This window comes from Tachypleus tridentatus, chromosome 12, assembly GCF_004210375.1.
Source record: "Tachypleus tridentatus isolate NWPU-2018 chromosome 12, ASM421037v1, whole genome shotgun sequence".
NCBI lineage: Eukaryota > Metazoa > Arthropoda > Merostomata > Xiphosura > Limulidae > Tachypleus > Tachypleus tridentatus.
Genome location: NC_134836.1, coordinates 30,065,761 through 30,080,409, shown reverse-complemented (window position 1 = coordinate 30,080,409; position 14,649 = coordinate 30,065,761). Strand labels below are relative to the sequence as shown.

Here is a 14,649-nt window from a genome sequence, read left to right as displayed (position 1 = left end):
ACACCGTGGTCAACGCAAAGTCCAGGCTTACGTTTTTATGGTATAGTTTGTTTCATTTTATGTTCTTACGAAGTGCAACATCAACAACAGGAGTATTACTGTGATGGTAATTAGAATAATAGGTAATAATGTTGGTTAGTTGTTGTTGAACACTTAACTACACAATCGGCTACATGTGTTTTGCCCAGCAGGGGTATCGTAAACAGATTTTAACATCACAAGCCTGCAGATTTACTGCTGTTTTTAACAGAGGAAGGCAAATAGTGTGGAGTTTAAAAAAAACAACAAAATAAAAGTATGATTAATTTAAAATACATTTATATTCATAAACCCCCTTTTATTAGGAATTCAAAGTTCAAGCTTTATAGTTTAGAAAGGCAGTTCGATGTCTAACCTACTTTACTTTCATAATGAAGTTCTTATTCTACTACAGTGGTTCTTAACCTGGGTTCAATAGAACCACAGGGGTTTGGTGAGTCAGTCTCAGGAGTTCGATGGAGGTCAAGACACACACACTGTGTGTGTGTCCGTTCCGTTCACCCCACTCGTATGATTCGTGACGTCATGCTCCACTTGGCCATCATTGGCTGCGGCTGATCACGTCATATCACTTGGCCATAATATCTGTGCTACAGGGAACTTCGTGCGCTTAGCAGTCGACTTGTGACTGTAGTAATCGTGCGTCATTTGTGATTTTTTCCCTAATCTTTCAATCCATTCATACTAACTATGTCGAGCAAAAACATAAAGTGGTCGGACGAATACGTACAATATGGATTCACGTGTGTATGACGGAACATGACGGGAGTCAGCATCCTCAATGCATGATATACAATGCCAAGTTGAGCAATTCTAGTCTAGCACCGGCAAAACTAAGAGAACACTCCCTAAAGCTGCATGGAGATGGGAAATACAAGAACACAACGCTTGCTGAATTCAAGGTAAAGAGAGTCAAGTTCGATGAAATGGCTACTTTGCCTGTTATCGGCTTTGTACCCATCGACAAACCGATCCTCACAGCATCGTACGAAGTTGCGTACTTGATTGCAAAGCAGGGAAAATCACACACCGTTGGTGGAGCATTCGTAAAACCAGCTGCGTTAAAGATGGCGAATATCATGCTGGGAAAAGCTGCTGAAAATAAGTTATTCCAAAGTCCTTTTCAAATGACACCATAAGCAGCAGAATAGATGACATGAGCGATGATATCTTGGCTCAAGTAGTTGCAAATCTGATTTCAAGCCCAGCAAAATTCAGTCTTCAACTCGACGAGACCACCGACGTTTCCAATCTAAGCCAGCTTGTTGTATTCGTGCGCTATGCGAAAAACGACGAGATAAAATATTTTTTATATTGTAAGGTTCTTACAACAACAACTAAGGCAGCCGACGTGAAGAAACTTGTGGATGACTTCTTCAGAGACAACGATCTTTCATGGGATATGGTTTCTGCATTTTGTTCGGATGGAGCTCCAGTCATGCTGGGACGAAACTCTGGTTTTAGTGCGCTGGTGAAAGCCGATGCACCACATATAATTGTAACGCACTGTGTTCTGCACAGACATTCGTTGGCAACAAAACCCTTGGCTTCAAAACTGGCAGAAGTATTAAAATTGTAGTAGAATGTGCGAAATAGTGCCCTGAAGCACCGCATTTTCAAAGAGCTGTGTAATGAAATGGGCTCTGAATTCGAGGTACATCTGTACCATTCTAACGTTCGGTGGTTATCCCGGGGAAAGGTGCTGAATCGTGTTTTTGCCATGCGTGTGGAAGTAGCCCTGTTTTTGCGAGAGCACCAACATTGTCATGCAGATTGCTGCAAAAAATCTAAGTTTATTCTCATTTTGGCGTACATGGCCGATATCTTCAATCATCTCAATCAACAGATGTCGGGCGGTGAAGACAACATCATCAAAGCGGAAGAAAACCTGAAGGCTTTTCAGAAAAAGCAACCATTATGGAAACGACGAAGAGGGAATAATAACTTTGCAAACTTTCCCCTGCTGGATGACTGTGAAAGTAAGATCAAAGATGTGTCTGAAATCGGAGATATTTCTCTACCCGGGGAACTGAAGCAAGCAATTGCCATGCATTTAGATGAGCTCGCAAAGTCTCTCGACAGATACTTCCTCATCAGAGAGTCATATCCAGCATGGGTGAGACAGCCGTTCATGTTTAGTGTTACGACAGCAGATGTCAATGATAAATACTTTGACGAAATCATTGAACTTCAGCAGAGCCAGGTTCAACAACAACTTTTCAGAACAACAACGCTCTCAACGTTTTGGTGTCACCAAATCGTAGCGTACCCTCTTATTGCTAAGAAAGCCCTTGAGATAGTCATACCGTTTGTTACAACGTATCTTTGCGAGCAATCCTTTTCGAGGATGGTAGACATAAAAAACGAAGAATATACTTTGTTGCGAAAATGATATGAGAGTGGCACTTGCCAAGGTGAAGCCGCGCATTTCTGAACTTGTCTCTGAAAGGCAACAGCAAAAGTCACATTGATTTGCAGTAAATATTCATTGAGTTATGTTTTTGTTTTTGTGTGAAATTCATGTTTTGTTGGTTTTGTTCTTTGAACACAGTGATATTGTGTGCAACTGATGCATGGTTCATTTTGTGCACTAATAAAATATCTACTTATGTTTTGAATTTGAAAAAATCGTATTTTATTTTTCCAATTATGAAGGGTTCAGTGAATGCAAGTACGTATCTTCCGGAGTTCAGTACCTCCGACAAGGTTAAGAACCACTGTTCTACTGGTATCTCGTATTTTCCAACACCGATCAAAACATTTTTTTATTCAAATACACTTAACTCATCACTCAGTTACGGTAATATTGATTAAAGAGTAAAATATCAAGTCTAGGCTGATGTAGTTATTTTTGTTTTCTACTATGATGCATATGTATAATTCTTAATACGGCATAAATTGGAGTTGCATAATATAATGCTTTCTAATCAATTTTACGGTATTAAAACTTAATTTATTTAGGCAACCGATAGTTCCTAACCTGTCCAGCAAATATCTTTGACTTATTATCATCAGTATTTGGTTTTGTTAGCACAAGGTTCTGACCTTTCTGGCCTCGCATGGTTTGATGGTTAGAACACTCGACTCGCAATCTGTAGGTCACAGTTTCAAATTCCCGTTACACTGAACATGGTTACTCTTTCAGCTGTGGGGTATTTTACTGTGACGATGGATTTTGATATTCGATGATAGAAAGTAGCCCAAGAGGTAGCAGAAAGTGTCGACTAGTTGGCTTCTTTTTAGTCTATCAGTTCTAAATTAGAGAAACATAGCGCAGATAGCCTTTGTGTAGCTTTGTGCAAAGTTTCAAATCTACCAATTCTGATCCAGAATTCTTACGTCTAGCTGTAGCTCTATAATTCTTAGTTACAACTCCTTTACCTTAAGTTCTAACGACATTTAATGTATCACATATAACTATATCTAGTTCCAGGTCCATGAATTTTAGGTTAAACATTATCATATTTTGTCTGTAGTCAATTATCTTTAAGTCTAAAACTGCTATTTGTAGTTCTAACTTCATTGTTTCTAGATATATCACTGATATCTCTCGCTTCAAGTCCAATATCTTTGAGTATAACGCTATGACATATAGTTTTAAGACTATTATTCTGTCATTAGTTCTCAGTATATTTATTATCTTGAGATCTAGCACCACTATTTCTTATTCTAAGTCCATAAAAATTTCTAAAACTATAATTTTGAGATAAAAATGTTAGTTTACTTCGTTTTAAAGCTATTTTCTTTATTTCTAACACCATTAATTTAGTTTTACTTTTTCTTTTAGACAACTACTTACACATAAAATAAGATAATTATTTCAGCGTTTTCCTAGGCCTAATAAATATGAACGAAATGTGTCCATTTACATTAGTCCTAACATATGAAAAGTTTATCAGCACGAATCAGTTTCATATGGTACCCGACAATATTAACCATGCTTCATTTTTTTTTACAGTAGTTTCTAGGCAATTCATCACTTTATATAGATTGAAAATAAGAAAATTCTTATATTTTGATGGGCTGAAGGAATGATAAAAATCATAGACACACGCATTAAATTAGGTAAGCTTCAAGGCACTAAAACTCCGACGTTTCAATAAGAACTTTCGCATTAAAAGTTAATTAAATATCTTTTCCTTCACGTAGAATTAAATCTTTCGTACGTCAGTAATTAGAAGTTTATGCAAAAGATGGCAGTACAACTTATTACGATTGCTAAACCGATAGCAAAAATTTGCCATTATTATTAAACTGGTAGAAGAAATTTATCATAACTGCTAAATGGTAACAGAAATTTGTCACGACTGTTAAATCGACAGCACAATCTTATCATTACTGCTAAACTGGTTACAAACAATTTTCACGTTTGGTAAACCGGTAGTACATCATAGACACTCGCCCTTTCCGCATTGGGAACGTTATAATGTGTCAGTCAATTCTAATATCCAGTGGCAAAGGAGAGCTGCGGAGGTTCGTGATGATTATTTGTCTTTTCGCTAGTCTATCACTTCAATATTAGAGAAGGCTGCCGCTGATAGCTCTCAATGAGTTTTGGGCGAAATTCAATAAACAAAAGAAAAAGACTAAATGAAATTACTGATCTACAGCTGGATAATATTCAACTGGAAGGCATAATTAAAATTAAATACATGCTTTTGTAATTAGAAATTATGTCACATCAAAGGACCTTGTGGTACATTGAGGATGTCTTCACTCTCAACGTTTTTCAACAAACAGACAACTGTTTTCCACAAATATTCGTCATTCCCTTTCTTAACCTATTGTCAAGTTGCAGTCTCAACCCCTCTAGACTGCAAGTTGTTCCTTAAATTTATCGATTCCCTTTGTTGGGTTCAGCAAATAGCCTGATGTAGCTTTGCTGTAAGAACATACACACACTCCTTAAATTTATAAGAAGGAAATTAAAATCAAGAGGTCAACTTTCGCGGGCGAATGCAACATGTGTCCGCGAAATAATCACAACATCATCAATTCTAGCCATAGAAAAACTGTGAAAACCACAGAGAAATCGAAAACTGCCCACATCACTGCTATGAACCTAAAGGAAACTTTGTTTGTACCAAAGCGCCTGTAAATTGGCCAAAATACAGAGGTACAGTTGTCAGAAAGTCTAAAATTATGCTTTTGTGAGATTTTGACTCCTGTAACTGCTAAAATTGAGCAAGCCCATCATGTTTGTTTGCTAATGTGTGCTGCCTGTAGAAAAGTACTTTTGTACCAAATTTCATGTAAAGTGATCGAAACGAGGCTAAGTAATAGAAGAAATAACACTACAATTACTGATTTATTTAATTTTTTGACCCCCAAAAATGACCAAAATTGGGTATATCCGCATTTTTGTTTGTAGTTGTATGAAACCTGTAAAAAAGGGTTATCTCTTTGTCAAATCCACATTCAAGTTAGCCGAAATACGGCGAGATAATTATTAGATGACCCTAAAATTCTTCTTTTTTGTGTGGCATATTTGCTAAAGATAGGCAAGTTTGTGAGTTTTTGTCAGTGTGGGACCTGTAGAAAAGTACTTTTGTACGAAATCCCACGTAAGTTGGTCAAAATATAGCCAATAATTTGACTCAAACCCCAAAATTATGAAATAATTAATATTCTAAAATCCTTAAGAGACTTAATAAGCTAAAGAGTGGCGGTCGATTGTAAAAAGTTTCCCGTTGGTTAAGCGGTATGTCTACGGATTTACAACGCTAAAATTAGGGGTTTGATTCCTCTCGGTGGACTCAGCAGATAGCCCAATGTGACTTTGCTGTAAGAAAACACACACACTCCATTGGAAAATGTTTGGAAGATGAAGAAACAGTAGAAAATCAACATGTCTTTGTGTCCAAACATGATTATCCAGCTGCTGGAACACGTATATTTTCACTAACCAACTAGTTTTTATTCGATTTACAAAACAGACAGAAACTTGGATAACAATACTGACTCAATTAATTTGTACTTCTTGCTCTCAAGAACCCCAGTGGCACAGCTGTTAAAACGCTAAAAACCGGGTTTAGAAATTTGTTCAAAAACAACATCTTACTTTTAAAAGACAATTTGTTTTACTAGCAGAACCGCCACCCTACGTATTTACTAACTGTAATGTTAATGCTTCACTGAGAGAATTTTAGAAAAATTGAGCATTTTTCTGGGAGGTACCAGATAGGAATATTGTTCCTATTGTAGTCTTTAGTCATGCACGCTGATTTGCAACAAAATTATTCAATCCATAGAGCTAATTTATTTCATACATTTTACTGATATTAACTATAATATTTTATATATTAAAAGTGCTGTTGTTTAGTTAAGAAAAGTAAGAGTTTTTTTTTTTTAAGAATGTCAGTTTCTCAGAACTAGTTTTAAAACTTTAATGAATGAAAGTATGATGAAACCCTCAGGTACGGTTCTAGTGAAACTTTGGTTTGGTTTGTTTTGAATTTCGAACAAATCTACTCGAGGGCTATCTGTACTAGCCGTCCCTAATTTAACAGTGTAAGACTAGAGGGAAGGTAGCTAGTCATCACCACCCACCGCCAACTCTTGGGCTACTCTTTTACTAACGAATAGTGAGATTGACCTTAACTTTATAACGTCCTCACGGCAGAAAGGGCGGGCATGTTTGGTGTGACGTGTATTTTAACCCGTGACCTTCGAATAACGAGTCGAGCGCCCTAACCACTTCGCCATGCCGGGGTTTCTAGTGAAAGTCTTGTTCTTGTTGTAAGGAGAGTACTTTTATTTAAAATTATGTTCTGTTATTAAAAAATCGTTGTGCGACAAACCACAGTTTTTTAATTGTCTGAATCTTAAATATTCAAAGTGTCAATTTTTTGTAAAGAATTGTGGTCACATACTTAGATAGTGACATACACCCTATATCCATTACTGTTAGATAAGTTAGAGCACTCTTTGAGAAACTGACCGGATTTGAATGTTAGTGTTATAGGTCATCCATGGCCCAGAGTACGGAAACTGTTTTCCTGCAACTGTTTGAGAGCCACTTTCCCAAGATTCACACTAGGGACATTATTATAATGAGACCGAGCGTAATCCTTAATATAATTATCCCAACAGTTTACTAAGAATATGAAAGTGTGAAATAACAGCTATAATTAGTGATTATAACAACTGTATGGTTGAGTATTCCAAACTCGATTATAATTATTGAAATTTTACCAACCATGTGAGTAACTATTTGTCAAACTACATTCACCATTACGTAACTACGTTCACCATTATCAGTGCGAGTGAAAACAGCATTGTTTTTACACAACACGGCCCAGCACTGGCCAAGTGGGTTAAGGCGTTCGACTTGTAATCTGAGGGTTGCGGGTTCGAATCCCTATCGCACCAATCATGCTCGCCCTTTGAGCCATGGGGGTGTTATAATGTTACGGTCAATCTTACTATTCGTTTGTAAAAGAGTAGACCAAAAGTTGGCGGTGGGTGGTGGTAACTAGCTGCTTTCCCTCTACTCTTACACTACTAAATTAGGAACGGCTAGCGCAGATAACCCTCGTGTAGTTTTGCGCGAAATTCAAAAGACAAACAAACAATTACACATCACTAGCACGTGAAGTACTACAACGTGCCTAACAATGCAGTGAAAAACGTCTTTGTTGTTAAGCGCAAGGCTATACAATGGGCTATTTTTGCTATGTCTACCACGGGTATCGAAGCGTTATAGGCCTTGAGACTTACTGCTGAGCCACTGAGGTGTGATGGGGGATAAACCAAAGACATTAGCAGTCAGAGGTGGAAAAGTAATATGTGAAAATAATCCTAACACTTCAAATAAATTATAAAAAGAGTAAATTAAAGTCATTTTTATCAAAACTTTGTTATTACTGGAATAGATGGCAAAAATAAAGACATAAATAAATTAGTCATAAAATACGTATTAAACATATTGTGTTAGAAACAATAATTCAAAACTCTAAAACATGTTAGATAATAAACCATTTGAAAGTGAAACAGCTGGAGCTAACATTCAATAGTGATTGAAAACAAACATTCTTGAACATAACTGGCTGTTTAGTTATCTAAGTTTATAGATATCTTGAGACTGTCTGAAAGTGTTAACGGCTTTTCAGTTGATCAGTTGATCTTGTGTAGATTATCAACTACACTTTCGGTTGTACAAACATTTTTAGTTGGTCGTGATGTCAAAACGTTTGTATGTGATATGTACATGATATTCAAACAGACACACGAATTCCTCTGTTTATCTAAATTGCCAGATTACAACCGAAACAAAGAATACGCTTGTCTTCCCAGATGTCATAATCTCATATGCCTACTAATGGAAGAGAATTCACCGACCTGTAGAGTAATTCTATTCTATATAAATCAATACTTCAGTTTTAATGCCTCACCATCCATTACTGGCTCACACTGAATACATAAGCTGTCCCATTGTTCTCGGATCTAACTGTGTAGAAAACAGCAAGTAAACGTTACCTCATCCCCAATTTAAAACCAATACCCAGTAATTTTAATCAACTAACGCTATGGAAGGACAAAGCACAATGAAACAATCAAACTTAAGCCTTCATATACAGTGACTATACCATATCTGTCTGAGATAACGAAATTATGAGAAACGTCTTTACGCATCAGAGTAGTTTTCAAATCTCAGAGAATTCTTTGGAGATCAAAGTTAAATATCCGAAGTTGTATACTAGCTATCACGTCATACATACATATACATAAAAGTGAAACAGGACGTAATCCTGCTTAACGAAAAAGTTAGCATAAGAGAGCTTTGACTTCAGGAGAGGTAAAAAGTTTTCGACTTTAAGGAAATACAGCTGATAACCAAAACAATATTGATTGATCAGATGGCCAAGCGTGTTAAGGCGTGCGAATCGTAATCTGAGGGTCGCGGGTTCGCATCCCCGTCGCGTCGAACATGCTCGCCCTCCCAGCCGTGGGGGCGTTATAATGTGACGGTCAATCCCACTATTCGTTGGTAAAAGAGAAGCCCAAGAGTTGGCGGTGGGTGGTGATGACTAGCTGCCTTCCATCTAGTCTTATACTGCTAAATTAGGGACGGCTAGCACAGATAGCCCTCGAGTAGCTTTGTGCGAAATTAAAAAAACAAACAAACAGATGGAGAGATAACAAACAGAGACATCTTCAGACTAACTCGCAAAACAAAAAAAAAACAACAAACAAAACTCATTGAGAACAACCGATTAATCCAAAATGTTGGTTCCCAGTCAACAACCTTTAAATCCCACCGTTAATATGTTGGAATAGATTTTAAAATGGTTTAGTAATAGTAGGTTTAAGGCTTTAAATTTCTTCTAACAATTATTTTAATACTTCTTACTTTACGATAATTCTAGCGCAATGTCACTTTTCTTATATTTCACTAAATGATAAAATTTTGACAGTAGGTATATCTGTCTTCTAACTTCCTTCTTTTTGTCTTTAAATTTTTAACTTCTCTTATTTGTTAATATGTGACTAATTATCCCAAATTTATTTTGCTTATTTTAGTGTTATCTAAGGAATAAAAACAAGTTATTTAACAGGTGTGTTTACAAAGGAGAAAACTATAGAATCAGGATAAACGTTAATAAAACCTAAGCAACTACAATGTCACGACTGAGAAAACTCCCAGAATAGCCAACAAAGTAGAAGATAGAGAACACGTAGAGAAATTTACTTATTTAGGGAAGAATATGAATGGTAAGTGTAGAAAACGGATAAAACGAAGCATAAGAATGACAAAATAGCATTCTTAAGACTCAAAGAAACGTCCAGGAGAGATATCAAACTAGAACTGTTACTGATGTACAGTTCCACTCCATAGGTTATTATGTTCTATGATATACAAAGACATTTGAAATGTGATGTTATAGAGAAACGTGAAAGACCAACTACCTGAAAAGAAAAAAGAACAATCATGTATTTGAACAAGTAAAGGCAACTGTTGAAGCACAAAGTTTGACTTGAAGTAAGATTAGAAGAGATTATAATAGGTTAAAAAAGTGAGGGGTGTTGCTGAGACTCACTTGGTTCTATAACATAAGACTGTCGACAAGGAGCTCGAATTAAAAATGTTGTTGAATACAGCAAGGAAAGGAGAATCACAGTTGTCGACCCTCAAAATTGAGGAGGACATAGTGATTGGTTGATTATTGCATTTTGAATGTCATTCTCGTAATTCATGTGACAATTATTAAATAATGTTTTTCTGTTTTTTTTAATAGGTATTAAACATTCAGCAATAACCACAGTTATAAATTGTTCTGATGATGTTGAAGTGTACAGTTACGGAAATGATTGTAAAACAAATCGGTTACACTGAGCACGGTTAGTGTCAATGTGAAAAGTATCTAAATAGTTTATTCCCCGAGTCCTGCTTGGCATGTGTAGGTGGTTAAGATATTCGATTCGTAATCTGAGAGTCGCAGGTTCGAATCTCCGTCACACCAAACATGTTCACCCTTTCAGTCATGAGGGCGATATACCTTGGGCATCAATCCTATTATTCGTTAGTAAAAAGGTAGCCGAAAGGTTGGCTCTGGGCAATTATCACTATCACTCTTCCCTCTAGCTTTACACTGCGAAATTATAAACGGCCAGCGCAGATAGCCCTCATGTAGCTTTGCGCGAAATGAAAAAATAAACAAATCTAAGGGAGTTTAATATATAGTGTGAGAACGTCGTTATATCAAGTTTTGAAACGATAAAAGAACTGAGAACTGCGCATCGCTGCTGTCAAAAACAATTTTTAACGATAAAGTTTGTTTGTTTGTTTTTATGAATTTCGCACAAAGCTACTCAAGGGCTATCTATGCTAGCAGTCCCTAACTTAACAATAAAAGACAAGAGGAAAGGCAGCTAGTTCTCATCACCCACCGCCAACTCTTGGGCTACTACTCTTTTACCAACGAATGGTGGGATTGACAGTCACTTATAACGCCCCCACGACTGAAGGGACGAGCATGTTTGGTGCGACGGGGATTCGAATCCACGATCCTCAGATTATAAGATGTGGAGATTTGTTACGAAACACAATTCTTCGAATTTACAATTTAGCTGTGCTAATTCTAGGCTACGTATGACACCAATTACAAACTAAATTCAGCTTAATTTCTGCAGTTAGTTATTTATAAGGGCCAAAAGCCCAAACTATACGTCCCGCAGTGGCTTAGAGGTAACTCTGAAGGATCACGACTCTAAAATTCTGGTTTTGATACACATAGTGGACAGAGAAAAAATTGCCAACTGCTTAGCACTTTCCTTTAACACAAGCAGAAACAAACCTAAGCTATACTAATAAAGTTAGAATACTTGTTTAATATTTATTTAGTACCCACACGTTTACTTATACACAGTTTAATAAAAAAAAACAAACTTTGGACAGATACAAAGACAGTACACACTTACATTAGTTGCATGTAAAAGTGCAGTGTATTTAATTTATAGGAAGTCTAGACAATCAAGTCCACACCGTCACCAGCAGGAAACGTTGAGGAGTTTCAGCCAACTTACTGTGAAACTTTTGTTGTAAAACAGCAAAATCCAACAACTCAACTGGTAGTCGTTCCTTCACTCTTATTGGGTAAGTCCACTTCTGTAGTAGGGGAAGAAGCGATGACACTAGTTGAAGCCGCGTTTCTTGATCCGTACGATCAATAGCATCTCTTGAATGTGAAATACAGAGAGCTTGATACATACATACACAAACATTAAACAACGCATTGTGGTCTATTATGGCCCGACGACTTAGATTCGAATCCTGCCTCCAAAATTGCTCATTTTTTTAGCCGTAGGATCGTTATAAAGTGGCAATCAATCTCACTATATGGTGGTAAAAAGTAGCTGAAGAAGTGGACGTGAGTAATGTTGATTAGCTGCCTTCCGTTAAATTTATCACTTCAAAATTAGGGACGACTAGAGCAGGTTGGGTGTGATATTCAACACACAAACAAACGTTCTAAATAATTCTACTGTTTATAAACCATCTATTCCAAGGTTTCCGTTACTTATAAAATGTACTCTTGCAGGCTGAGTTTCCAATTCATTTAAACGATTTAAGGTATTAAAAATCCAATATATCTGTTAATCCTTGAGAATATTCTCCCCAATTTCAAATATCTTCTTCAGTGTTAATGATATTGCTGAAGATAAATATTCCCAATATACGTTTCATCAATAACATCCTCATTGACCATTGCATTGTGTGACTTTATTTCGCAGTTGTCTTAATGTAATATCCTTTTGTTTTGGGCTTAACAATGCTCTTTATTTAACGTTCAAGCCAAGAAATAGTTTGAAGATTGTTTCATTTAGAGCAAAACCGCATTGGGCTATCTTCTGTGTCTACCACTGGGAATTGAACCTTGGATTTTAACATTGTAAGTACGTAAGCTTACCTCTGTCACAACAGAGGACTTTTTTTTAAAAGAATTTTCCAAAAAATTGTTGACATAAGTGACATTACAAAGTTGATGATTGAGAACACGTAACAGACCAGATCCTTTGCCAATTTCAAGCTGAAAGTATATTGCAAACAACTGTGGATAAAATAATTCTAAAAAAGAACGACATTAAGTAGATAATAGGTCAAATAGTCATGCATCTAAAAATATCAATGCGTCGAGTAAAACTAAAATGTTCGTAATGGGCAAATAAAGATTAATTAGTCTTTCATTAGGTGCAGAGATGTATGTGACATGCGATACATCGAAGGCAAATTTTGATTTAATTGGGTCTAAATAGTAAAAGTGAAAATTATTAGTACATGGTATGTAAAATACAATAGGATTGTGGCGAGCGGATTTCAATCGCTATATTAACCAATAGCCTAACTTCACCTGAGCCTAAATACTAATTAGATACTATTTGTTATCATTAGAGACTAAAATAAATTAATTTGTAACCTACTTTTTGACTGTTCATCTGCTGTCATCTGGAGAGAAGTCCTTTACATAACAGCAGGAGCCGGGATTTGATTGTATGTCTTCTTTCATGTAGTTATAGGTAAAGAGTATTGGTTGATTCTATGGTAGAACTCTCTAGTTTGGATCTGGGAAGCAGGATTTGAATAAGTGCGATACCACAAATACTAGTTACGCTCCAAGCTGTAGGTGTGTCATAAAATAGCAGTCAATCTATGGTGGATCATAAGGTGCAGCCATTTAGTCAATAGCTCAAAATTAAGGACTTTGGCAAACAGATTTTAGTAACTTTGTCATTAAAACAGAATTAAAGACAGGTGTTCTGTCTACTCAACTCGACTCTACTATACAAAATAAGAACCAATAGATGTTATTTTTGCCAATTCAGGAAGTTTTGTTTGTTGTTAAACCCAAATCTACACAGTTGTTTAACTGTGCTCTACCCACCATGAGCATCGAAATTCGATATTTAACGTAATAAGCTCTCAGAATTACCGCTTAGCCACTAGAAAAGTAATCCCAAAGGAAAGATGATTTATATTACATTTGCAACATTTAATCTTTATTTCTTTATGTGTATGTATATGCTCTTCTGCGTTCACCAATAAAATTCTGATTCAATCACGAAATAATCACGTTTAATCATGATTAAATAACGTAGATTCATGCTCTTAGTAATGCACCGGAAATTACTTCCTTTACAAATTTTAATAGATATACCACATAATAACAGTAATGTTCTGCTAGAGTGCTCTAAGAAAAGTGACCTCTATATAACTTTATTGGACGGAATTTAAAAATAAAAAAACTCTAATAAAGGAAGTAATTTATGATACTTTTGAAATTTTCATATTTATGTAACAGCTCAGTGAACACAAAATTAATTAATTTACCGGGCTTGACATGTCTAAGTGGTTAGGGCCCTAGATTTATAATCTGAGGGTTGTGAATTCGAATCCCCGTCGCACCAAACATGCTCGTCCCTTCAGTCGTGGAGGCGTTATAAAGTGACTGTCAATCCCACTATTTGTTGGTAAAAGAGTAGCCCAATGGTTGGCGGTGGTAGTATGATTAGTTGCCTTCCCTTTAGTCTTACACTGCTAAATTAGGGACGGCTAATAACGCAGACAACCAAAATGTGCCAAATGTATAAGGTACTTGACATTTCAAACAATATTTGTCCGTCTCGCTGTCTTGTTCAAACTTAGATATACTATGCTCTCAGTAATATTACTAGGTACGTGTGTCCAGATAGGCTCACAACACCATAAAAACAAATAAACATACTTTTTCTCTAGTGGCTGTTAAACGAAATCTTATTTCCTAAGCTCGTAGAACAATCTTTCTCCTAGAGTAATCCGTTTTGCTATAAGATTATCTTATTTGTTTCCAAAACCAGAACAGTTTATATGGAACTACCTGTTGAATATACATATATATTTTTCACAGTTACAGTGTGTATGGCTTTATATAAAATCGCTCAGATAATTTTATTACGAAACAAGAGTTATCTTTTCGACAACTAAATCACCTTATAAAAATAAACATGGAGACTTATACACGAAAATTAAAATAACTACAAAATCACAAAACTGCACACAAAACAACAAATTACATTTCATGTTAACCTAAACTGGTCTTATGTCGTTAAGTATAAACCTACACAATGGAACAT

The 14,649-nt window shown here is 36.1% G+C and overlaps 1 long non-coding RNA gene across 1 annotated transcript in view; it reads right to left on the bottom strand.

Annotated features, from left to right (window-relative positions):
• LOC143233218 (uncharacterized) overlaps positions 1-11,580 on the bottom strand; it is a 31,165-nt gene extending 19,585 nt beyond the window's left edge. The window contains exon 1 of the long non-coding RNA XR_013018041.1: positions 11,461-11,580. This is a non-coding gene — a long non-coding RNA (uncharacterized LOC143233218). The remainder of the gene's footprint in view (positions 1-11,460) is intronic.
• Between the last annotated feature and the right edge of the window lie 3,069 nt (positions 11,581-14,649).